This window comes from Polypterus senegalus, chromosome 7, assembly GCF_016835505.1.
Source record: "Polypterus senegalus isolate Bchr_013 chromosome 7, ASM1683550v1, whole genome shotgun sequence".
NCBI classification, from domain to species: domain Eukaryota; kingdom Metazoa; phylum Chordata; class Cladistia; order Polypteriformes; family Polypteridae; genus Polypterus; species Polypterus senegalus.
In genome coordinates, this window is record NC_053160.1 from 133,515,481 (window position 1) to 133,539,786 (window position 24,306).

At 41.5% G+C, this 24,306-nt stretch overlaps 1 long non-coding RNA gene across 1 annotated transcript; it reads left to right on the plus strand.

Annotated features, from left to right (window-relative positions):
- Positions 1-326: 326 nt before the first annotated feature.
- Positions 327-10,642, plus strand: LOC120532191. Its single transcript, XR_005634246.1, has 3 exons — positions 327-364; positions 4,560-4,706; positions 10,418-10,642. It is a non-coding gene; the product is annotated as an uncharacterized LOC120532191 (long non-coding RNA).
- The last annotated feature ends 13,664 nt before the right edge of the window (positions 10,643-24,306 follow it).

The window sequence follows — 24,306 nt, forward strand, 5'->3', positions numbered from 1 at the left end:
CTGACTACTCTTGACATGACTGTCCGATTACTCAGAGGCAAGTTCAAGCTTTTTTGGGTTTAGCGAGTTATTACCGTCATTTTGATCCTCATTTCTCCGAGAGAGCTACGTTTCTTACTAATTTAACAAAAAAAAGGGCTCCTGTTAAAGTGTTTTGGGATGACAACACTGAAACTGCATTTAGTGAATTAAAATCGGCCCTTATGTCAGCACCTGTTTTGAAATCCCCTAACTTTTCTTATCCTTTCATCCTCCAGACCGATGCATCGGACACAGGATTGGGTGCCGTGTTGAGCCAATGCATCGATGGTGCTGAACAACCCGTCATGTCCCTCAGCCGGAAACTGTTGGATAGGGAGACCAGGTATGCAGCGGTGGAACGAGAGGCTTTGGCTATTAAGTGGGCTGTGACACATGTCAGATACTACCTGTTGGGTTGGGAATTTACTCTAGTGACGTACCATGCTGCTTTACAGTGGATGGCTCTGAATCGCGAGTCTCATCCCCGGGTCACCAGGGGGTTTTTGGAATTGCAACCTTTCAGGTTCAGAGTCACTTATCGCCGAGGTTCCCTTCAGGCCAACGCTGATGTTGTCTCCCAAATCTTCAACCTCTCGGTGCAGGCCGTCCGACCCGGAGGGTCTGGGCTGAGCGGGGGGGTCATGTCACACACGTGCGCTTAGGAGGCAGTTAGCAAGCCCAGAGGTGAGTGATTTATCGACGGATGAAGGGTTGAATGACAGTATTAATGCTTCTCTCTGATCTTTCAGAACTAAAAAGATAAATAACTCACACGCACCTCAAACAATAAAACTTCCAGAAAATGGCTCCTGAACATCACTTCATACTACTTCTGATGACATCACTTCCGATCCCAGGCTGATGATGTTACTTCCGGCTCATGACGATGACGTCAGTTCCGGTCCCAGCCAAATGACATCACCTCCAGCCCATGACAGTGACGTCATTTCCAGTCCCAGCCTGATGACGTCGCTTCCGGCAAATTACATCACTTCCTGAATTACATAATTTCCATTTTCTAAATCTGTATAAAAGCCACCCCAAAAAACACCAGCTATGTTGAATGTCTGATGTTTTTTCATCATATTTAACCAAATCAATATTGCAACCAGAGCAATATACGGGCAAATCCCCAAACCTTTGACGTGATTTGTCAAGTTTATTACAGGGGGTTTATTTCATAACAAGGACATATTGTTGAACACACAAGGATTTGCTTCACTCATCATCTGTTTTTACAAGGTTGCAATCAGTATCTGCCAGAGGTAACTAGATATTCAATTAGCACAAGGTCTTGCAATACTGAAATAAACATAAAATACACATTAAAAAACAAAATTAAATACAGACAGGAAATAGTTAATAAGGATACCATATATAGATTCACTAGAAAACATGGTTTTCGGTTGAAAAATGTCAGAATGATAGAGTCCAGTTATGAAAAAATAAAAAAGCAGAAGAGGTTACTATTATACTTTGCTTCCTGGTTTCCGGTTATAGGTGAAATGACCATTTCAATGTCTCTCCTCAATTCAAGTGATCATGCCTACAAAGTTTCACAAAAAAGATAAAAGAAAACAAGCAAAATGCATAAAAAACACAATGAAAATGATGTTAATTTCTTCTCAAATCTGGCAGATATCAAGTGTGGTAGTTCCTTGTGTTTTAGAAACATGATGCTAATCCCAGCCAACACATGGTGCAAGGAACAAATCCCCGGGCAGAGCACCAGCCCACCGCAGGACATACACACACACACACACACACACCCCAGGGACAATTTAGGATCGCCAATGCACCTAACCTGTATGTCTTTGGACTGTGGGAGGAAACCGGAGCACCCGAAGGAAACCCATGCAGGCATGGGGAGAACATACAAACTCCACACGGGGAAGACTCGGGAAACGAGCCCAGGTCTCCTTGCTGCGAGACAGCAGCGCTACCACTGTGCCACAGTGCCGCCTTCTTCTAAATGTGAATGTTTTAGGGTTTTTTTTACACATTGATTTAGAACTATTGAGTCTATAGATTTTAATTGTACTGTGATGCTGGGCAGCTAGCAAGTGGCATAATGGGAGGGAGGGAGGAAATTACATCTGGGCTGACGCTCCCGTCTCCTTCACTCACAGTGTTCATCAGATGAATTCAAAAAAGATGGGGTGCACAAATAATTTGTCTGGCACCAGAAGGAGTTTGATTAGGAGAGCAATTTACTGACAAATGTAGAAAGGACCACCGGGGCACTGGAGGCTGCTTCACTGTCCATCCTGCTAATTTGCTACAGAATGTTTACTGTTTTCTGGATTTTTTGTATGCTGTTTCAAGCTTTATCCAAGAACCTTCTTCTAAGGGAGACTTACTCATAGTAAATGGAAGAAGTATAACATTTTTTGCTTGTACCCAGAGCTAGACCTGTTTATCATTTCTAATGTCACTGACAATTTTGATCAGTTTCCCTATATAGGCATTTCTGCATAATGGTAAGGTGGGATGGGTTGTGTAACAAGATAGCATGTATATGTTCAGTAGTGTTGTGCATGAACTAGTTCAAAAGAGCGCGTTCATTGAACAAGCTCATTTTCCTAAGAATGGTGAACTTAACGTAATGTATTTGCAAGTGATGAACTTGAACGTGAGCTAGTTCAGTTTTATGTGACATTCTGGATCTGGTTTAGGTCCAGATTAAATGTTGCGCCTTACCCTGTAACGTAAGGATGGATCAAGCACAAATAGTGGATTTTTACAAATATTTATTTTGTTTTAATTTTTTTGCCATTTATTTGAATTTGGAGAAAATAATGTAAATTCAAATAGGCACTGTCTGTGCCTGCCTGCTTGTGCTTAAGCTGCACCCCTGCTGACACGATCATGTGGTGAAGCTCCACTTTCACTTTTAGGAAAATGTACTTCAGGAGGCCATTTTATTTGTTTTCTCCGTTAGACATGCAATATGTGACATGAATTTTGACCGGCAGCGTAATAGGTTAATTCACCTACACGCTGGTTCCACAGTCACCATTTGTGTCACACGGTTGGAAATAGAGCTGCAAATTATATGTATACTTGAATCTATTTATTTTCTTTTTTGACCAGGAGGATATTAGCATATATGGTTATACGTGCTTGGTATAACTCAATAAAGTGTATTTAAATTAAAAAGTCTTTATAATTATTGTATTTTATTCAAGAACACTGTAATAGCCTAATATAGGGCTTGTAAAAAGAGAGATTTTGACTTTTAAATCAACATTTATTTGAATACTAAATAGAAATACTTTTGCTGCCTCAACAAATAAATATACAAATAGTTGTGCTACCCCAACAAATACAAATACAAATAGTGGATGCTCTGCACATCCTTACTGTAATGACATGGTCTAATTTGCTTACATCGCAGTAGCTGACATGTCGTTGTCACTGCCAACACACGTGAGACCAATAGTTTTGTTAAAAGCTGCAACATTTCAGGACAGTTTTGTTTTTGTTGAAGATGTGCAGCTCCTCTTTCAATATTTTAAAGAGACTCAAAAAGTCATCTGTAAAGTTAGTAGCCTCTAGTTGTGAGGTGTTAGACAAAAATGGCCACCTGTTACACTGAAAGTATTGTTTATGGTTTTATGATAAGTTTCTAGACTAAAATAATTTTTGAGAGGAGCAGTATTGACACAACAGACAAATAAAACAAAATAAAACAATTCTACATTGTTCCTCTTTTGTGCCTTCTGTCTACATATTGTTTCCATATATGGAGCAAACTGTTTTATTCAATATTCTCTTTCTGATTTTCATGTGCCTGAATTGCTAGAGTATAATTAATGTCATTGCAAGGCAGAACAGGCCTACATTTAATTAGTTGTTTAAAGGGCATTATGCAGTTTTCATATACAGTATGAGTGGTTAGTAGCCTATTTGAACTGATGCACACAGGCATACATGTGAAAACTAAGAAAACGACTTTACACACTTTACACTTCCACAACAGTTAGGCCTATACTAAATGGTAAATGGTAGTGATGGGCTACTGGTTCTACTGAAGAGGTTCTATTGGAAAAAGTAAAATCATGGGTCATTTATTCTCACTCCTTAAAAAATACAAAATGAACTGAACATGAACTAGTTCAAAACTGAAATGGTGAACTATGAACATGAATTTATTCATTTTAAACTGTGTGAAGAGAACTTTGAGCTAGTTCTTGTGATGTGTGAACTTATAAAACACTGGCATTGAGAGTTCTCTTATGCAAAAAGTTATAAACTGGTAAACTTTTGAGATTCACATCAAGCTGGAACTGTTATTTACTTCTTGCCTATTGCAAAGATTTTTTGATATGCTCTGTATTTTGAGATTTGTGTGTGCTTTTATTTTTTTTATAGTAATTGTTAGTTTTGTTTTTATTATAATAGCTTGAAAACCATTAAAAATAATTAAATATCTAAAGACTAGATAAGAAGTGATTAAAGACAATTTAGCTGTGTGTTCAGTTATGAATCCATCCCTTTCATACTAACTTAACATTCTGTTTCTTTTCCTTTAACAGAACCAAGACAAGTTTAGCAAGCTGTAAATATGCAGATCTGTACGTAACCAAAGGAGCTGGTGACTGGTGACCTACTATAAAGACTTTCTTTCCAAGACAGCCAATTCAGCATCTTAAATTACATTCATTCTTCTTTTAACCAGAAAGGTGATGATTAATAAGATGCAATTAAAAGAAGATTTTGATAAAGTATCGGCAAAGTGCAACTTTGCTCTTTGTTGATTCTTTTTGTTTAAAATTAAAACCAATTAATCAGAAGAAGTAATTATTGATTCATTTTAGCTAAAGTTCAAATACAGAGGCACGAATAATTACAGACAGTGGCACATATCCAGTTTTCTTTTGAAATTTGTTGGTGAATTTCCAATTTATTCTTTCTGTAACTGTTGCTTTTAATTTAATTTATGTGTAATTGGCATATAAAATTATTTAAATTTCTCATCACCGTTTAAAGTAAAGTTAGTAACAATTTTCAAAAATATATTTATTTTGCTTTTAGATGCTTTGGAAAGATACACTCATTTTATTATAGGTTTCATATTCATGCATCATCTTATATAATGTAGTGTAATTAATTATCTCTGATAAGAATCCAGAATAATTGGCACAAAATGAAGGATATTTTTGTGTGATTTATTTTATTTTCCTGATAATTATTTCTTACAGTTATATATCTTTGTATTGTTATGGAAGTGGGAGTGATACCCTGAGAAAGGGAGATTATTCTTAGTTTATTGATAGCAGTATGTGAGAACTTAGTGATGCGCTTGTCAGTGGTAAATCATAGCTCTTAACAACTGAAAGTCAGCATATTGATGTTTCATGTAGAATTGAAATTACTTGTGCACATTCCAAACTTTCTACTTTCTCACTTTTTAAAAATTAGACATTTTTGCCTGTAGCTCACAGATGATGAGATGGTGTTCATCTGGCATTGCTTTCAAACTCATACAGATTTGCGGATAGGCAAATAAAAGGGTAGCCCAACAGGCAAGTGCCTGTCTTATGTAAAGGTGGCATTAGACTATCACAGAACAGGGTTAGGACCTAAATAAGTCAAAGACAAATATTTAAACCCACAATGGCAAGCACAGAGCAATTCTGCATGTCATTGTGGTTAGGCAGAGGGCATCAGTGGGAAGTATACAAGATCACTGTGAATAGTGTCCTAGAATTAAATATCCCGTGCCACACATGTATGAGTAGGAGGAAGCTGAGTGGACCAAGTGATGGTAATTACCCACCAGGGAAGAGGGTGGCACGGTGCCCTAAACCATATTCTGTTATCTCTGCAGGCCAGATACCTACCTAATTTATTATCAACAACATCACTTCCAGCTCCAACACCACGAATGTTGTTACTTCCGGCCCCATGAATGACAACACTTCTGGTTCCCGCATCACGAAAGACATCATTTCTGATTCTGGCCACAGATGACGTCACTTCTAGTTTTGACCTTTAAAGCCGCCATCATATCACTGCTTCATTAGTTCAGTCCTGAAAACTCAAAAAGAACACATCTCTTATATTTTCTAAACCCTTTTGCAGCCAGGGACAATATATATAAGCTCTGTCTCAAAACTTTTTCATGTGTTGAGACTGATTGTTTCACACCTGCTTGCATCAAACTGAGATGTGGGGGCCATTGAGGACTTACTTTCTCAATGGAGTTTATAATGGTCTCAAGTAAGTGTCAGTTGTATTGTTCTACTTGACGTTAGTGTGTGGTGTTGCTGAAGATAGCACTGCAGCTGCCCCAAATAGCTGTCCATTTAAAATCTGCTCAGAAGTAAGAGTTCTGCTTCGACCCAGTCCAAAAAAAAAATGAGCTCCCCTGACCGACAAACTAAACTTGAGTGTATTTTAAAAGCTGTCTACATGCCACAGCCAAAATGTGTTTAGAGTGATGAAGTGACTTATGTGAAGAATAGCTGGTAGGAAGATAAAGAGGCCAGATATTTGGAAAATGAAAAGCAGATAACAGATAAAATAGTGAAAAAGAAAGCAATTTGGTTTTCTGATAATGGTCAGGGAGATTTCTTAAAAAAGCAATCTTGACTTCTCTGTCTTAGGCAATTTTAGATCTCTCTCTAAGCTGCTGTTCTTTCTGAAGTTAAATGATTATTTAAATTAGAGCTATATTCTGGAAAAGTTTTTTGACCAAATCTTAGTACAGAGACTGCAAGTAGTTAATGACTTTTGGGTTAATACTACAGAAATAACGTCTGTTCTTATTCTGTTAAACCTGAGAGCAGCATTTTACACTTGGACCACAGCATTCTCATTAGTGGCCTTAGTCAATGAGTTGGTGTCCCTATTGCCTTAAGCCAGGTTCAGTCTTATGTAACGGGTAGGGAATTCCTTGTACTCTGTGGAGATTGAATGTCAGAGGTCCATGTGGTCTTCTGGTACATACTATTTTTGAAAGACATTAGGCCATACATATATTTTCATGACATGTTGTAACACCCCTGATGCACATACAGTAGCTAACTGTTTTTAGCCAACTAGGTTACTGTAATGCACTTCTAAAAGGACTACCTAAGAAACATAAACTATGACTGCAGGTAGTTCAAAATGAAGCAGGTAAAATCATAACTAATAAACAAAATGAATACAACTCCCCATTCTAGCTTCATTACATTAGTCACCCACTGTATGTCCTTTAGAAGTGATTTAAGAAATATTATTAATCGTGTATAAAGCTCTGGACAATCTTGCTCCTTCTTATATTTAGGTGTACTTATCTTCGTACATTCCCAGTTGTAATCTTAGATCCTCGAACACTGGATTACTTATTATTCCAAAGGCCAAGCAATATAAAAGTCTTGAGATGACCTTTTTACTATTATGCAGCGAAAATCTAGAATGCTTTACCAATAGATATACACCAGGCTGAAACTGTAGAACATTATAAAAAAAAAAATCTTATAACCCCCTTTTTAATTTGGCTTTTTCAAAGTTCAATGTCTTTGTAAATTCTAATAAATTATAATATGTATCACAATACCATCTGATCAAAGTACACTGCAGCAGCCTCTGTTGTCAGAAGCAATGTGGATGCTCTTGTCTTGCACAGACAAGTCACTAAAAAGTTTGTCATAAACAGTGGCAAAATCCCATCTCCCAGTATGTGGACTGTAACACCCGGGGAAATAGGACTATTGACCTACTGTATGCAAACGTTAAAGACGCATACAGCGCCACCCTGCTGCCTGCGCTTGGGAAAGCAGATTATAACCTGGTTCTACTTCAGCCTCACTACAACTCAAGAGTGAAGGCGCTACCTACAACCACATGGTCATTCAGGAAGTGGTCCCCTGAGGCAGAACAGGCTCTGAGAGACTGTTTTGGAACTACAGACTGGGATATACTGCTGGGGTCACATAGTGAGAACATTGAAGAGGCTGCTGGCTGCACAACTGATTACATCAACTTCTGTATGGACATTGTAGTTCCAGTAAGAACAGTACGCTGCTATGCTAACAACAAGCCATGGATTACAAGTGACATTAGGGGCCTTTTGAACCAGAAGAAAAGGGCTTTTAAAGGTGGTGATCAGCATGAGCTCAAGCACGTGCAGAAGGAACTGTGAGTCCAGCTCAGGGCGGCGAAGGAGCAGTACAGGGGAAAGCTGGAGCAGAAATTGCAGAATAACAGCAAAAAGGAAGTGTGGAATGGGATGAAGATCATCACAGGCTGCAACTCAAAGAGGGGTGTCACCATCGAGAGAGAAGTGGAGAGAGCAAACCAAATGAACAACTTCTTTAACAAGTTTGACCACCCTAACCCACTCTCACCTCGGAGTACTTCATCCTCCAGCCATCCTTCTGCTGATAACAGCATAGGTGAGACATCCACACCCACAATTACAGCAGCACAGGTGAGCAGAGAGCTCAGGAGACTTCGTGCCAGCAAAGCAACGGGTTCAGATGGTGTATCGCCATGACTGCTGAAGGCCTGTGCATTGGAACTGGGGAGTCCTCTACAGTGCATCTTCAACCTGAGCCTGGAACAGGGGAGAGTCCCAAGGCTTTGGAAAACATCTTGTATCACCCCAGTCCCAAACTTATCACGTCCTAGTGAGCTGAATGACTTCCGGCCTGTTGCTCTGACGTCACATGTGATGAAGACCATGGAGAGGCTGCTGCTTCACCACCTGAGGCCACAGGTCTGCCACGCCCTTGACCCTCTGCAGTTCGCATACGGAGGATGCCATCATCTATATGCTACACCGATCCCTCTTCCCCCTGGACAGAGGCAGTGGTGCTGTAAGAATTATGTTTTTGGACTTCTCTAGCGCCTTCAACACCATCCAACCTCTGCTCCTTAGGGACAAGCTGACTGAGATGGGAGTAGACACACACCTGGTGGCATGGATCGTGGACTATCTTACAGACAGACCTCAGTATGTGCGTCTTGGGAACTGCAGGTCTGACATTGTGGTCAGCAACACAGGAGCGCTGCAGGGGACTGTACTTTCTCCGGTCCTGTTCAGCCTATATACATCAGACTTCCAATATGATTCGGAGTCCTGCCACATGCAAAAGTTCGCTGATGACACTGCTATTGTGGGCTGCATCAGGAGTGGGCAGGAGGAGGAGTACAGGAAGCTAATCAAAGACTTTGTTAAATGGTGCGACTCAAACCACTTACACCTGAATACCAGCAAGACCAAGGAACTGGTAGTAGATTTTAGGAGGCCCAGGCTCCTCATGGACCCTGTGATCATCAGAGGAGACTGTGTGCAGAGGGTGCAGACCTATAAATACCTGGGAGTGCAGTTGGATGATAAATTGGACTGGACTGCCAATACTGATGCTCTGTGTAAGAAAGGTCAGAGCCGAAAAGGTTGAAGGTTGGCGTCCTTCAACATCTGCAATAAGATGCTGCAGATGTTCTACCTCTTCTATGCGGTGGTGTGCTGGGGAGGCAGCATAAAGAAGAAGGACGTCTCATGCCTGGACAAACTTGTTAAGAAGGCAGGCTCTATTGTAGGAATAAAACTGGACAGTTTAACATCTGTAGCTATGCGACTCTTCAATTCCACCTGGGGGAGTAAATGCTAGCATTATTCAAAGTTATTGTCTGTTTTTACATGCATTTTTTTTATTACTCTTTAATTTAATATTGTTTTTTGTATCAGTATACTGCTGCTGGATTATGTGAATTTCCCCTTGGGATTAATAAAGCATCTATCTATCTATCTATCTATCTATCTAAATCCATCACATAAAAAAGTTCTGCCCACTGGATTTTTTGCCTCCTGTTTTCTCTAGTCCATGCACTATAAAGTCCCAGGGCTTCAGAGTCCCACAAAAAAAATATTCTCCTCATGTATTAGACAAATACATAAGTTAACTATGAAAAGAAAGAGTAAGGGCCAAAGAAACTGACGAAAAAATTTGACACTGAGAGAAAATAAAAAGCTAACATTGCTGTTATCAATTCAGGAACTCAGTAGCAAAAGGTAACAAGCTTAATGATGCATTTTTACATTATAAGAAGTGTGACAAAAGAACAGACATACACATATACTAGTAGGCCACAGTAGGCGCTTGGCTCCATATGTTTATGAAGTGAATTTGTCTGCTATGATATCTTTCTGATGTTTTGACTATTGCAACAATGTATTGTAGTGGCAAATGGAGTTTGGATAAGCATTGTGGTCTATACAGTATTTATACTACATGTTAAAACACTGAGGCTATATACTGCTATGGAATATTTGTATTTCCAATTAGGCAGTGTCACACATGCACAATTAGGGAACAGTCAGCGAGCTCGATCGTACACGAAAGTACAAGAGATGGGAGTATGAGACATGGTATTAACACTCTTTTCTCCTTTTCTACAGAAAGACGCCCAAATAAAAAGCCTGTACCTCGAAAAACGCACAGATCTCCTCATCTGTCCTCACAATGAAGAAACGCTCTTTTCTGGCTTCTTGGAGTCACCTTATTTCCAGTCCCTTCCTGATGACTTCTGTTCCCTTTGTGACTCCATTAAAATTTTGTCAAATGTATCTGATTTTTGTTCTGCTTTTTGACCTTGTTTTCAGCTACTGGAACTTAAGACCAGTATATGGGGAGGCTCCCCAACACTTAATCTGTCTCATCTGTTTATTTTACCACAGCAATAATGTTACCTTCCTTTAGATATTCATTTGAATGTGCAGTCAGAATTTGGATGCTGTGTAGCCTCATCCGTGCTTCTACTGGAGTGGTATCAGTGTCATTAGACAGAATTACTGATTCGGGTGTTTTGAATACTGAAATCTGCATCTCCTGTGGCATTTTGTTATCAAAGAGCAGTGCTTTTTATCTCCTTTTGATAGGGTGTGACATGGCTTAACTTTGAATGTATATTTTACAATTCATATTTTCACAAATGTAGCTGCCACTTCTTTTACCCTTGAAAAGGTTATGTCTGTTTTAAACACATGCAATGAGCTATTTGTACATACAACAGACATTTATATATTTAATATATTTCTTTTTAGAAGACTGTTGACTGTAGACAGTTTACCATAATCAGAAGCCTGCACTCTGTTGTACTAGGTTAACAAGAGCATCCCATCTCTTTGTACTTCACAATCACAGGCCCTACTTTGAGCATCGCATTCATGAGCTATTGGACTGATTCTGAAATGTGACACTTAGTGAGCCATCTAATTGTTTCCATCCACTTATAAACAAAATTAACTCTTGGCTGTCTCAAATGTACTGTATATATTATACATTTGGCTCTACAAGACTATGGATGCTTCAACTTTTGACAAGATCTGCTGCATCTAATCTTTCAGGGGAGTGCAACATAGATAGATAGATCTTTATCCCTAGGGTGAAATTTGGCTTTTTACAGATGTCTGTTAAATAACTAAATACATAAATTCATCGATAGTTAAATACATATACATACACTATGGTCTGAGTAGTACATATAGATAGTTAGTGTCAAAAGAGGTGTGAATTTGATTGATGACTTTAAGCCCCGCCCCCAAATATGATGGATGACATTAAGCCCCGCCCCAAATATGAAAATATGAAATATGAAAATATGAAAAATATGAAAATTATGAAAATATGGAAATATGAAAATATGAACTATGAAAATATAATTTATGTAAATATGAAAATATAAAAATATGAACTATACCCCGCCCCTGGGGGGTTGGACCACCGTCATACTTGATCATCTCTAAACCCCGCCTTTTAGGGTGGGTCTTTCGTAAACCGGACACTTGTCACTCCCCATTAACAATACTCACGCCCCCGAGTTACGCCTTTATCTCTCTATCCTCCTATAGGGTTAGGGAGAGGCATATCGCTCCACCCCTTCCCAACCCCGACTGTGGGAGGAAATGAAAGAGTTCTTGTATAAAATTCTACTCACTTAGTGAAAACGCTACGACACACACACAAAAGCAGACAGAATGGACGGTCTTGTGAACGCTCCTAAGAAACTGAAAGCTAACAGGGCCTTACGGGAGTTACGGGAACCACACTTCAGCTCTGTCTGGTACGATTCTAACTGTGCTTTGTGCCGGGTAGAGGTAAAAAGAAATGCAGAGGGACAGCTCACGATCGCCGTTTCCAAGAAGGAGCCTATCCTACCCGAATATAGCGATGCGGTCACGAAGAGGAAGATAAAGAAAATGTGATAAAGGATCGAGTGAGTGAAATTAATTTTTCTATAAAAGACTGGAGTTTTTTTAAAGCTCTTATGCCAAATATTGATGAAGCTATTTATCAAGGAAAACTATCCGACCAGATGAAAAGAATTAAAAGAAAATTGGAGGAGGAGTTTAGCATGTTGAATAATTCATGCTCGGAGGAGGAGGAAGAAAACTGGGAGTCAACCGCCCCCTAAGTGAGTGGAGATAAATACAGAGGTCTTTTCCATAGTCTACATTAACCTAAAACCTTATCGAGATGTCTTCAACTAACTACCCTTCCGAAGCTGGTGCTAGCTGGGCCGGTCGTCTCCCTGTTCTCTCGGCCTCTGAGGTGGCAGAAGTCCTCAACATTTTGATGCGCTCCGAAGAACCAAGCTCCGGGGGTATGGAACATACGTCCGCCGCTGACTACCCGTTTTGGCCGGCTAACCTTCAAACCAACACCTTCTACTCTACTCCCGACGAAGTGATCGACCCTAACCTACAGCCCGGCTACTCTGCGGCAGACCAGATGCTGACAGACAACGATGTGTTTTGGGCGGGTAACAACCAGCACCCTGCCGCTACGTACCTGATCAGGTCTGTTGGTCTACGGAACAGACAGCGGCAGTCAACGACCTGTTTTGGCCCGACGACATCGTACCTAACTCCGGGTACTCCGCTCCTAACAACTCACCTTCAGACCCACCGTCTTGGCCGGATCTTCTGATGCCCTCGAATGACCAGATCTATTGGCCCGAACCTCAGTTACCCGCTCCTGATGATATGTACTGGCTGGACAGTCTCCTGGAGAACCATACAGGACCTGACTTTTTTGTCCCTGCTGAGGATACTCTTGGGAGCCTGATGGGCGCTGAGGAGATAGCCATGCAGACCATGCATCAAGAAGAGACTGTGGACGACTTGGTAGAGGCTCTGGCCTCTTGGAAGCCATCGTCCCAGGATTCTGATTATGAGGGCATGGACATTGAACAAACTGACGGGCTCTGGGTGAAACACTTCGAAAGACTCTGAAACTGATCAAGAGTTTGATTGCGGCTCTGCTGGACATAATAGTCGATCGGGACCTAAAAAGCACCTGTCAAGGTTGTTTCATAGATCACCCCAGCCAGACGCAGCATACGTGTCTGTTTGAACCGGACTCTGTTTATCGGGTTGGCCGTTTTCAAGAGGTTCTGACTGTTTTCCGCAAACCGTGGCTCAGGAGCCTGGTCATAAAGACTCTGGGCTGCTTTAACATCTTTCCGCCTTTTCACAAGGTTCATTCATTTGTTCAAAATGCTGTAGATGAACTGGAAAATGAACATTCTATTAGCGAGGCTATTGTACAGGCCTTTCACAACATGGACGATCCATCTTACTCTAAAATACGTGAAATAGCCGATGCTTTCTCTAAAAGGCATTTTTCTGTACCAGACATGACCGATGCACCTTTGGGGTTTTACGGGGAGTATGATATAGAAAAATCAGACGAAGTGTCTGAACTCAATGTGCCTGTACTATGAAATGTTTTTAAATGTTTTTAATACTGCTGTTTTTGAAAATTACCAATAAATCCTCCTTTGATTTTTAAACCATTGACATTTTTCTTTCACCGTCGGCGATGGAGGGTTACTTGAAAAAAGTTTATTATAGCCCGCAAATCCTGGTAGCTTTGGGGGAAAAGACTCTTTGAAAAGAGCTCTTGAGGTTTCGGGTCAGAAAAGTAATGACCAACAGGTGTCGGACTGGTTATCCGTCAATATGCTTATACAATTCACAAACCCGCTAGAAGGCATTTTAGGAGAAATAAGGTTTATGTATCCGATATAGACTCACAATGGCAGATGGATTTAGCGGACATGACAAATGTGACCGAGCATAATCGGGGTTATAAATATTTGTTAACATGTATCGACGTACTTTCTAAGTACGCGTGGGTACGACCCCTGAAGAACAAAACGGGTAAGGAAGTGACGAGAGCCTTCCAAGACATTCTGAGCGCCGGGCGTACTCCAAAGAAACTCCAGACCGATAAGGGGAAAGAGTTTTTCAACCGTGATTTTCAAAAGCTGTTAAAGAAGATCGGGATAAAACATTTCACCACTGGAAACGAATTAAAGGCCTCCGTGGTGGAGAGATTTAACCGGACATTAAAATCTAAAATGTGGAAATATTTCAGCGCTTATAACACGAGAACCTACATCGATAAATTGCCTGATTTAGTATACTCTTACAACAAAAGTTATCATCGAAGCATAAAAATGGCTCCTTCCGATGTAAACACGTTAAATTCTTGGAAAGTTTTCAAAATTTATACGGCGCCGCCAACCCCCAGGCCCGCCATTGTTTAAGTTTAAAGTAGGAGACACGGTTAGGGTGTCTAAAACAAGACATCCTTTTGAGAAAGGTTATGAACAGACATTTTCAGATGAAATCTTTACCGTATCTGAACTTGTACCTAGGGCCCCGGCGGTGTACAAACTGAAAGACTACGACGGTGAAGAGATTGTAGGTTCCTTTTACGACCCCGAATTACAGAAAATTAAAGTCGGGTCCACAGACGTTTACAGGATCGAAAAAATACTGGCCAGGAAAGTTAAGAATAAAAAACGACTCATTTTAGTCAAATGGCTCGGCTGGCCTGAAAAATTTAACAGCTGGATACCGGAGAGCCAGGCCCAAGATGTTCAATAAAATCCACAGGGCTCCTAATCGACTCTTCATTCTCTAGCGGTATACGATGGAGCGCAAAAGTTTTTTTGTGACACTTCCGAGCAACGCTTCCTCAGACATTTTCCCTAGCAACACCATTTCCAATTTCACACGAAGCTTGCTAAACCCATAGAATTAGAAGGTTCTTGGGAAGTCGGTCTAGCAGAAGTTCAGTACCCACATACGTGGAATACCATAGACAAGCCAGATAATGAATTCTACGTTTCGGCCCCCGGTGTAAAAAACATTACTACATTCCATGCGGCTATTACGAAGGTATTCACGACCTACTGTCTTTTATGAATTCGACAACCTTAAGCCTGCCCACTTTGACCGATGTTGCAGCTGGATTTGCCCCTTCTGAGAACCCTGCGAAATTCAGTTATAATGCTGTGGAACGAAGAGTCTACGTGGTACCGGGTGAAAAGGATGAAACTATACACTTAAAAGGACAGCTGGGTCGAATATTAGGAGCGCATCCTGATCAGACTCGGGGTTAACTTATAAGGCTCCTTTCCCCCGACATCAGGGCCGGCTTTTACACTTTGTGCGTGTATGGAGATATGGTATCTCATCAGAGAGTCGGAGACAGCTACGTACCCTTTTGAGGTGTGTTCATATAGAGGATCAGGCGAATAAAATTACAACCATCACATATGACAAACCGCATTATGCGCCGGTCAGCAAGAATCATTTTGACACTGTGACTATTGAAATAAAGACGGACCAGAACAAAAACGTGCCATTTCAGTTTGGTAAGGTGATAGTGAAGTTGCATTTCAGACCCGTCAGGCATTGTATGCACGACTGATACAATGAGGTCTTACCAGGACCCGACACCTTACATCCAATATTATCAGACCCAAGCGGGTAACGGCTTACCAGGATTCTCTGGATCCCCTGTAATGTATGGTGGGGGGATTGGAGGTATATTTCGAGGACTGTTTAGAAGAGCTTTACCTCTCCTGAAAAAAGGCTTTGACATCGCAAAACCACATATCAAATCCGGCTAAAAATATTGTAAAAGATGTGATCACCGGGGCTATATCCAGTGCTGCAGGTGGAGTCCTAGAAAACAGGAGGGAGCGGGCTTGATGGTCATGAGAAAGACAAAACGCAAGAGACCACCGGGGTCGCGTCAGCCCCCGACAGCTAAAAAGCTAGGCGCACTATTTTTGCAGCATTCTCTAAACGTCGTCAGAAGAGGAACAAGAGTAAAGCCCGCAAAAGAAGAGAGACATTTTTTAAGAAAAGATGGCTTTCGTACACAGAATGTCTGAAGAGTGTGTCAAATCTGAACTGGATCTGTTTACGGTGCCTTTCACTCAGACGAGTGTAGATAAAAGTATATACGTTGAAGTCCCACCACTCTCAGCCCTCTCTGAAGTAGCCCCGCTAGAATTTCTCATAGCCGGAAATGGGGAAGATTACCTGGATTTGAATAACACTCTTCTACACCTAAGGGGAAAGATAGTGAATGCTGACGGGACTAACATACCTGCCGGGCAAAGGTCGGATTTGTCAACTACCCTATAGCCAGTTTGTTTTCCCAAGTTGATGTCACCCTCGGGGACCGTCTAATATCCCAGAGTTCAAATTGTTATCCTTACCGAGCTGTCTTAGAAGGCCTGCTAAATTACAGCCAAGAGACTCTTCATTCTCAGTTTGCTACAGGACTTTTTTACAAAGATACACTTAACAAATTGGAAGAGACAGACCCCGACGGAGAAAACATCGGTTTTAAAATCGAAGCGCCTATACAGCCGGTAGCAGGACTGTTGAACTTCTGGGGCACATACATACAGATCTCTTTTCCAGGAAAAACTACTATTGAACGGTCTAGACGTGAAGATTAAAATGGTTCGAACAAAGATGAATTCTGCTTAATGTCCGTGATGCGAGCGTTACAGAGTAATCATAACATCGGCCTCCCTGTTTGTAAAAAAAGTAAAAGTTTCACCGAAACTTGAAATTAGGACACGCTCATGCCCTTACCTCAGCCAATGCTAAATACCCTGTGGAAAGGGTGAATATGAAAGTATTCAGTATGCCCACGGGGATCCGAGTATGCAATCAAGAAAACCTGTTTCTGGGCCAACTACCAAAGTATGTGGTGATTGGCATGGTAGATAATGAGGCCTTTTCGGGTCTTATACACGGAACCCGTTCAATTTCAAACACAATGATGTAGAGTTCCTGGCTCTGTACATGGACGGTGAACAGATTCCTGCCAAACCCTTTCAACCAGACTTTGTAAGCGGCAATAGTGCCAGAGAATATTATAACCTGGTATTGGCCACTGGTAAGCATTTGAAGGATCAAGCTCTGGCTATCAGCCGTTCAGAGTTCTCGCAAGGATATACTCTTTTCGCTTTTGATCTAACCCCCGATCAAGAATGCGGCGATCATTTTTCATTAGTTAAAACTGGAAACATGAGATTTGAATTACGCTTCCGCGTCCCTCTCCCTCGGACCGTCAATCTAATAGTATATGCGGTCTTTGACAACATCATTGAAATCAACCAGAGACGTAATGTTCTGTATGACTACTAATAAACACCATGAATACAAAACAATTAACAGAACTACTGTCCCAAGACCCCTACACTGAAAGATATTTCCGCGGTGTGTTGGCGTGTGATCAACTACGGAAAAAATAACGGCTTGCCGCCATGTTTGTAGTGAATACTCACCGTCAAACCCAACCCGGAGAACACTGGCTGGGGATTTACCTCACAGAAGACGGAAAGGGGGAGTTTTTTGATTCCTATGGAAATCCCCGGACTTTATCTACTTCGAAAGACATTTACCATTTCTTAAGCAAAACTGTAAACAAATCATTTACAATAACCGACAGCTTCAAAGTTGGTTCTCGGACAAATGCGGTCATCACTGCCTCTTCTATCTGCATCAGAGAGGAAAAGGTCTCCCGTACACCTCTGTAATAAAAAAGTATTCTGAGGACGTGAACAGTAATGACTCTATGGTCTCTAAATTTGTTCGTTCCTGGCTTCCTTCACCGGGACTCTGTTTTTATCAGTACCCTTGCATGCAAAGATCCGAGACCTATAAATATTTCAATAGACGGTTAAAGGATGACGACACTCTGTAATGATATAAAATTGTATTTAATAAACAAATAATTTTACAAATTAATAAGCAATCCATTCCAGTCTTTTTTTTCTCGGTTTCAGTCGGTAGGGGCTAACTTCTGTTTGATGAGCAGGGAGGGGGCGGGTGGTTTAAAACTTTCAAGGAGTTCTCTCGTTTCATCATTAGGTACGACAGAAAATGGAATGTTCAAACCGCCATGGCGTTTACAAATTCCTTCCACCCCCGCGGTCTCCTATGTTCAGGTATTGTATGAGAAGCGGTCAGATTACGGACCAAATCCACCATGTTGGATCCGACCAAAGGTTTACCTTCTAACAACAGCTCTCCACGATTATTCCAGAAGGCGTAATGGGGATTAACGGACATTTTATGTAAAACAAATTCAATATTTTTCTTTGATTTTACAGGCGCGCTTCTCAAAACCTCTTGCCAAACCTTGTCCTCAGACACCTTGACTGTTCCGGGGCCCCCCTCGCCACTTTCTTCTTTTGGTAATACGAGCGTCAGACTGCCAGCTTCTTTATCGGCCTTTTTAACTAGAGTCAGATATCTCTGCAAGATGGAAGTGTAAAGCTTCACCTTCTCGTCAGCCCCTATATCACAGCGTTGCAGGATGTTTCTCATTTCTTTGTCCAGTTCAGTTTCTGTGGCACTCAAGAGTTCGTTCGGGGTAGCACTCTTTTGCTGAAAAAGAGACATTTGTTGCTGCGGGACCAAATACATTTTTTGAGCGTATTCCATGTTTATGCTCTAGAAGCTAGTAAACTGGATATGAATGGCACGGCACGCTTAAAAGAGCTCCGAAAAAGCCTCCTTTCTGGTTCAGAATAGCTTTCTTCTTTTTTAAGGTTAGTTTTTTGTCACTTATTTTTCGGACAGATGTTTTATGCTTCTTGAGTCGCTTAAACTGTTTGGGGGAAAGAGGTATATTACCTTTTAAAGTATTACAGGCTATCTCGGACAAAGCATTAATTAAATCGTCAGAAGAGGCGTTGATAAGATTTTTACGGCGACAAGAGCAACGGAGTAAGACCTTGAGAGGTTTTAAGTTTCTGCTTATTCTGGCCGACATGCTGACGGAATATGTAACTTTGACGCAGAACACCTTCTTTTATCTTTTCACGGTGTACACGACAGGCCAGTCAGGCGGGAACAGACCTGTTCTTAATCACAGTTCGTCGGGGGTCTGCGCCTTTAAATCCACTAAGAGATAGCCGACGGTAGTTTTGTAGCATCTTCGAAAGCCTCCAAAAAGAACTTAACACGCCTCGGATACATTTGACGGGCCAAGGTAGTAATCTGCAATTTGTCCCTGGGGTTTTTAAAAAGAGTAATATAATTGGCGTTAAGATTAATCGTTCGCTTTTCTTTCCTTGAAAAATAAATTTTGAACCAAGTAAATGATAGACAGATTCCGATGATGAGTATATTTTGTGAAAGCTTTTTCTATTTCCTGGCTTTCGCTAGCGCTTCCATCAGATCATCTATAATGACCAAATTTATTTTCTCAGGAGGGAGAAGTTCGTCGTCGCATAAAGACTTTGGGAGCCCCTCAATAAATTTTAATTGCTGAAATTTAGCCGACAGCTCGTCGTACATTTTCTGCCAACAACTATAAAACCAAACGATATTTTGAAAAGGGTGAGACACGACGTGATTCGAATGTTCCAATAATTTTTCACATAATAGGATTTACGGAACAAGAGGGTCCAGAGATAATTTTAGCGAAGGGGTGTTGAAGGCGTCAAAATCTCTTTTAGTAGCCATAAGGTCTTGTGTTGTAATCTTTTAGGAGAACCCTCTTGTTATACACCACTCTGAATTTCTTCCTGAGTGGTCTGTTTTCTAAAGTGAAAAGTTTTTTATTTCGACGGATCTGCTTACCGTGAACCAGTAACTCTTGAGTAGGGGCTTCATGAGACGTCACAAAATTCTGAACTAGATTGGTTAGTGACTCGAGGTTTATAATTTTACCGGTTTCGTGATTGATGGTGATACCTTTTACCTTCATACATGTTTTGCCTTGTGCCGTTTTATACCCGTCGTCTTTGGACCGCCTGAAGCAAATTCAGTAATATAATCACCAGGATTTAACTCACTGGTGAGCTCTCCTAAATAGTCACCCAGAGGAGGATTGTACTGACCAGGCTGAGAAGTAAAAATGACCGAGTCGGTGTCGTGGTACAACACCCTTTCTCCCAGACTGTCCAGTAAATCGTACAACTCTAACCGTGCATAGGCCGTGGTGAAAGCAGCAATGACAACATTAACGCTACCAGGTAGGGTATACTTTTCATCGGTGTACTTCCATTGTATTTGAGCAATCTCATCGCCGATAAATTCAAAATAAGAAACATTATACTGTTTGGAGAAAATGTATTGCAAGAATTCCTCACCGTCCTTGACTAAGCTAGTAGTGAGATGGAGAGGTTTTGCCCAAATTTACCCCAAAGAGAATTTAAAAACAACTTTGAAATCTGCCTCTTGGCTGGATTTACGGCGATGTTATCGCGGTTCCAATCGTACACCTTCCTTCTGATAATAATCTAAAATATAACGGTCGCGGGAAGCTTCATCCGTACACCAGGCAGGATAACCCGAGGCCTCCTGCTTGCCTTTTAGATGAAGCTTGATATAATCTGAGAATAACTCAGAAGTACGTTCGGGGTAATGCCAAATCTCGTATACTTTTGAAACTTTATACCCTTTGTCAATGGCCTTTGCTATTTCCACACTGCACCAAGTACCGGTTAAAGCTCTCTCATCCTCTGTGTGACGACAGTCCACAATCTGAGCTTCTGTCTCCGCAGGTGCGACAGAGGGTGAACATTAATTTCCCACAAAACCTGAGAGGCAGGACTGGAAAATTGAGACCACGTGGAGGATGGACGGTGGCTTTAATTAATCCAAAATACTGCCCGAGATCCCCAAACTGCTGAAAAATGATAGTGGGGTGACCGACCGGGTACATTTTTGTTTTATTCACAAACGGGTACAAGCTAGTGAAATCATAATAGTGAATCTGTTCGCCCCACCGCCTTGTGGTACAATTTTATGGCGTTGGTACGTCCGCGAACAAAGAGTCCCTGGGTTGTATACGTTGAGGGAAATCACAGTGTTTTAAGAAACTTTGTAGCCTGAGGTCTTGTTTTTTCATACTCTCCCAAGAATGCTCCCAGAGCACGCGCACATCTAGATTAAATTTTGTCCTAAGTATTTCCAATTTTCTCATAAACTTTTGATACATAGCCGCACAAGTCATACCGGTTAAAGGATGGGTACTGTTTAAATCATAACATTCGGGGCAGCCGTGATAAAAACAACCAGCAAATTCAAAGGCCGTCGGAACACCTTTAACTACGGCATAGCCGTCAAGATGAAAGGAACCCTTCTTTACTTCCCCAAGGTTTAGAGCGTGTTGAATGTTCAATTTTTCTGTTTCACAGAGATACAATAACCATTGAATAGAGCGTTGAATAGTTTTTCTGACTACTACTGTAATGGTCAGAAGGAATTATACCTACAGACTTTGGAGGCATGCAGTTTTGCCTGTACATGGCCATACATAGAGATGCCAGGGTCATGCATTGAAACGGGTCAATGTTGCCAATTTTGATGACCTCGTCTCTGAATTTAATGCACGCTGTTCTAAGAATTTCACGTCATTTTACAATAAAAAGCCATCTCCTCTTTAAAATTAAAAACACCATGCTTGACCCGTCGTACCAGGTAAAAATTCTTCCTTTTCTTTGGTCATCATGCTCTGAACACCGTAGCATTCAGGTTCGGGGTAGGGACCGATATAATTCTGGTTTTCAGCCGTATTGAAGAAATGGGGAAATAACCTTTTGCTTCAAACCCCATGGCTTTAGGCATGGCACTCAATTTCATTGTTAAAAAATTCAAAGAATCTATAAAACGTAATTTATAACCATCATCTGTGAAACACATCAGCTTATTTCCTTGAGTAGTAACACTAGGGTTCACACCATTTTCAAGCAGATACTTCATTAAAAAGTACCCATCGTAACCTTTTGAATTGTGAGCTATGAAGGTATAGCCATGATACTTGGGGCGACGGTATCTGGCAAAGAACTGTTGTACACAATCTTCACCCGCCCAGAACCAGGATTTACCCTGTAAGGACTTACAGTATATGTAATTAGGAATGTGCACCCCCGTTTCTTGCCGACTTTCAAAATCATAAAACACGTATTTCTCACAACGATCCTCAGACTTCAAGGTTTCTATAAAGCACTGATGGTTTTCCGCATCATTTTCAATTTTTTTTTACAAACACGGCATTCTTTGGGCCGACATTTATGGGGTTTTGAGGCGGCATTCACTGTGTAAGTTTTGTAACACAGGGGACACATTTTTGCAGTGTCACAGGCCGCTTCCATATCGTTGGTCTTGTCGTTAAATTTAGGAATCGTATGCTGAATAAAACAAAATTGGGACCGACAGTAACGGTTGCAATCACCACACTTGACAAGTTCTTCAGGGATCGGACGGCAGTCGGGGGAGAAACACACGTTGCAATGGCCTTCACAACGATGGCTAAGGATGGAGTGGTAGCTTGTGTAACAGTAATCGCACAAGTATTTAACCCCCAGAAACCCCTTTAAATTCAAAATACCATAGTAATGGTTGTCGTGTAAAAACATAAAATAGGTTTTGGGGTTTCTACCTCGGGAGCTTTCAAATTTTAAAATGTATCATTTCTTAGACACCTGTACCAGACAACAATTTTAATACCCAGCAAGTTTTCAAATTTATGCAAATCCGCAAAGGACACTTTTTCATGCTCAGATAATCCAGCCCTGCTCTGAAGTTTATACGCTTCACGCATGCATAACGGGGGGCTTTGCCTGTACCGGTCCTCCATTAGGCTAAGCAGACAAAAGGCAAAACAGAGCTGATTCCCGTAATTATAAGAAATAATTAAATGCTTCATTTTCTTTCTGACTATTTCATGGTTGAGTAGAGATGATACCTTGCGGGCGCCATAAGCCCCACTAGGTGACCGAACAATCTGAGTGACTAGCATCAGAGACTCATCAGCCAACACACTTGCATGACTCTGAAGAAGATTCTCTATCTGCTGAAGAAAACCGTCTACATTAATATTAGAGCCAGTCAATTGTATAAAAACGCTGATAGGTAATGAATCGCACGCAATTCTAGCTGTACGACATCTTTGGATTTAAAGTTCCTGAAAAACTATCCAGAATTCTTTGCAACGTCTCATGAATACTGTTAAACACCTCCTCGTAAGACTCTAGTTCATAGGCATCTGCGAAATTTAAGGGGTGTCTTATTTCAGTGTTGTTAAAAGCAGGTCTGTCGATCTGTTGAAAAATGTCCGGACCGTCATTACTAGAGACAGCAGAGGGCCCGGCCATGCCCAAAGTAGACGAGGGTGAAGGTTTAGATACCACAGAACCACCGGACATGACTGGCGCGATTGAAGAAGTTGAAGGGGTAGCTGCAAGCGGCTGTGTAATAGGGGCTGATGAAGCGGTGACTGGAACAGGGGGCAAGACTGAAGCAAGGGGAGCTATTGGAGCAGAAGTGGAAGCTATGGGACCAGAAACAGAGGAGCCAGTGATTGGGACAGAGGGGTTACAGGGGCCTACTAAAGTAGACGGCTTGGCCCCAGAGGGGCTAGCTGAAATAAACGAGACTGAAGCAGAGTGCCCCAAAGGGGTCATGACTGGAGCAGAAGTGGGAGCTACAGGGCCAGAAACAGAGGAGCCAGTGCTGAGGACAGAGGGGGTACAGGGACCTACTAAAGTGGGAGCTACAGGGCCAGAAACAGAGGAGCCAGTGCTGGGGACAGAGGGGTTACGGGGACCTACTAAAGTGGAAGCTGTGGGGCCAGAAACAGAGGAGCCAGTGCTGGGGACAGAGGGGTTAGCTGAAATAAACGAGACTGAAGCAGAGTGCCCCGAAGGGGGCATGACTGGAGCAGAAGTGGGAGCTACCGGGCCAGAAACAGATGTAGCCAAGGGAGTAACCGAGACTGATGTGGCCATACTGTGAGAGGGGGGGGCATTTACAGAACCCGACATATTTGTTAAACCATGACCCGTTTGAGCATTCACATTCTCGTTCAAAGACCGCTGAACCCTTTCTAACAAGTTATTTAATGTCTGCATCTCATCTGGGGTGGCTACTGGACGTAGGGCTTCTAAAAGGCTGTCAAGCTGGTCAAAGTCGATGGGAGTGGTAACAGGTGAAGGGGCTCTCATGGTCGC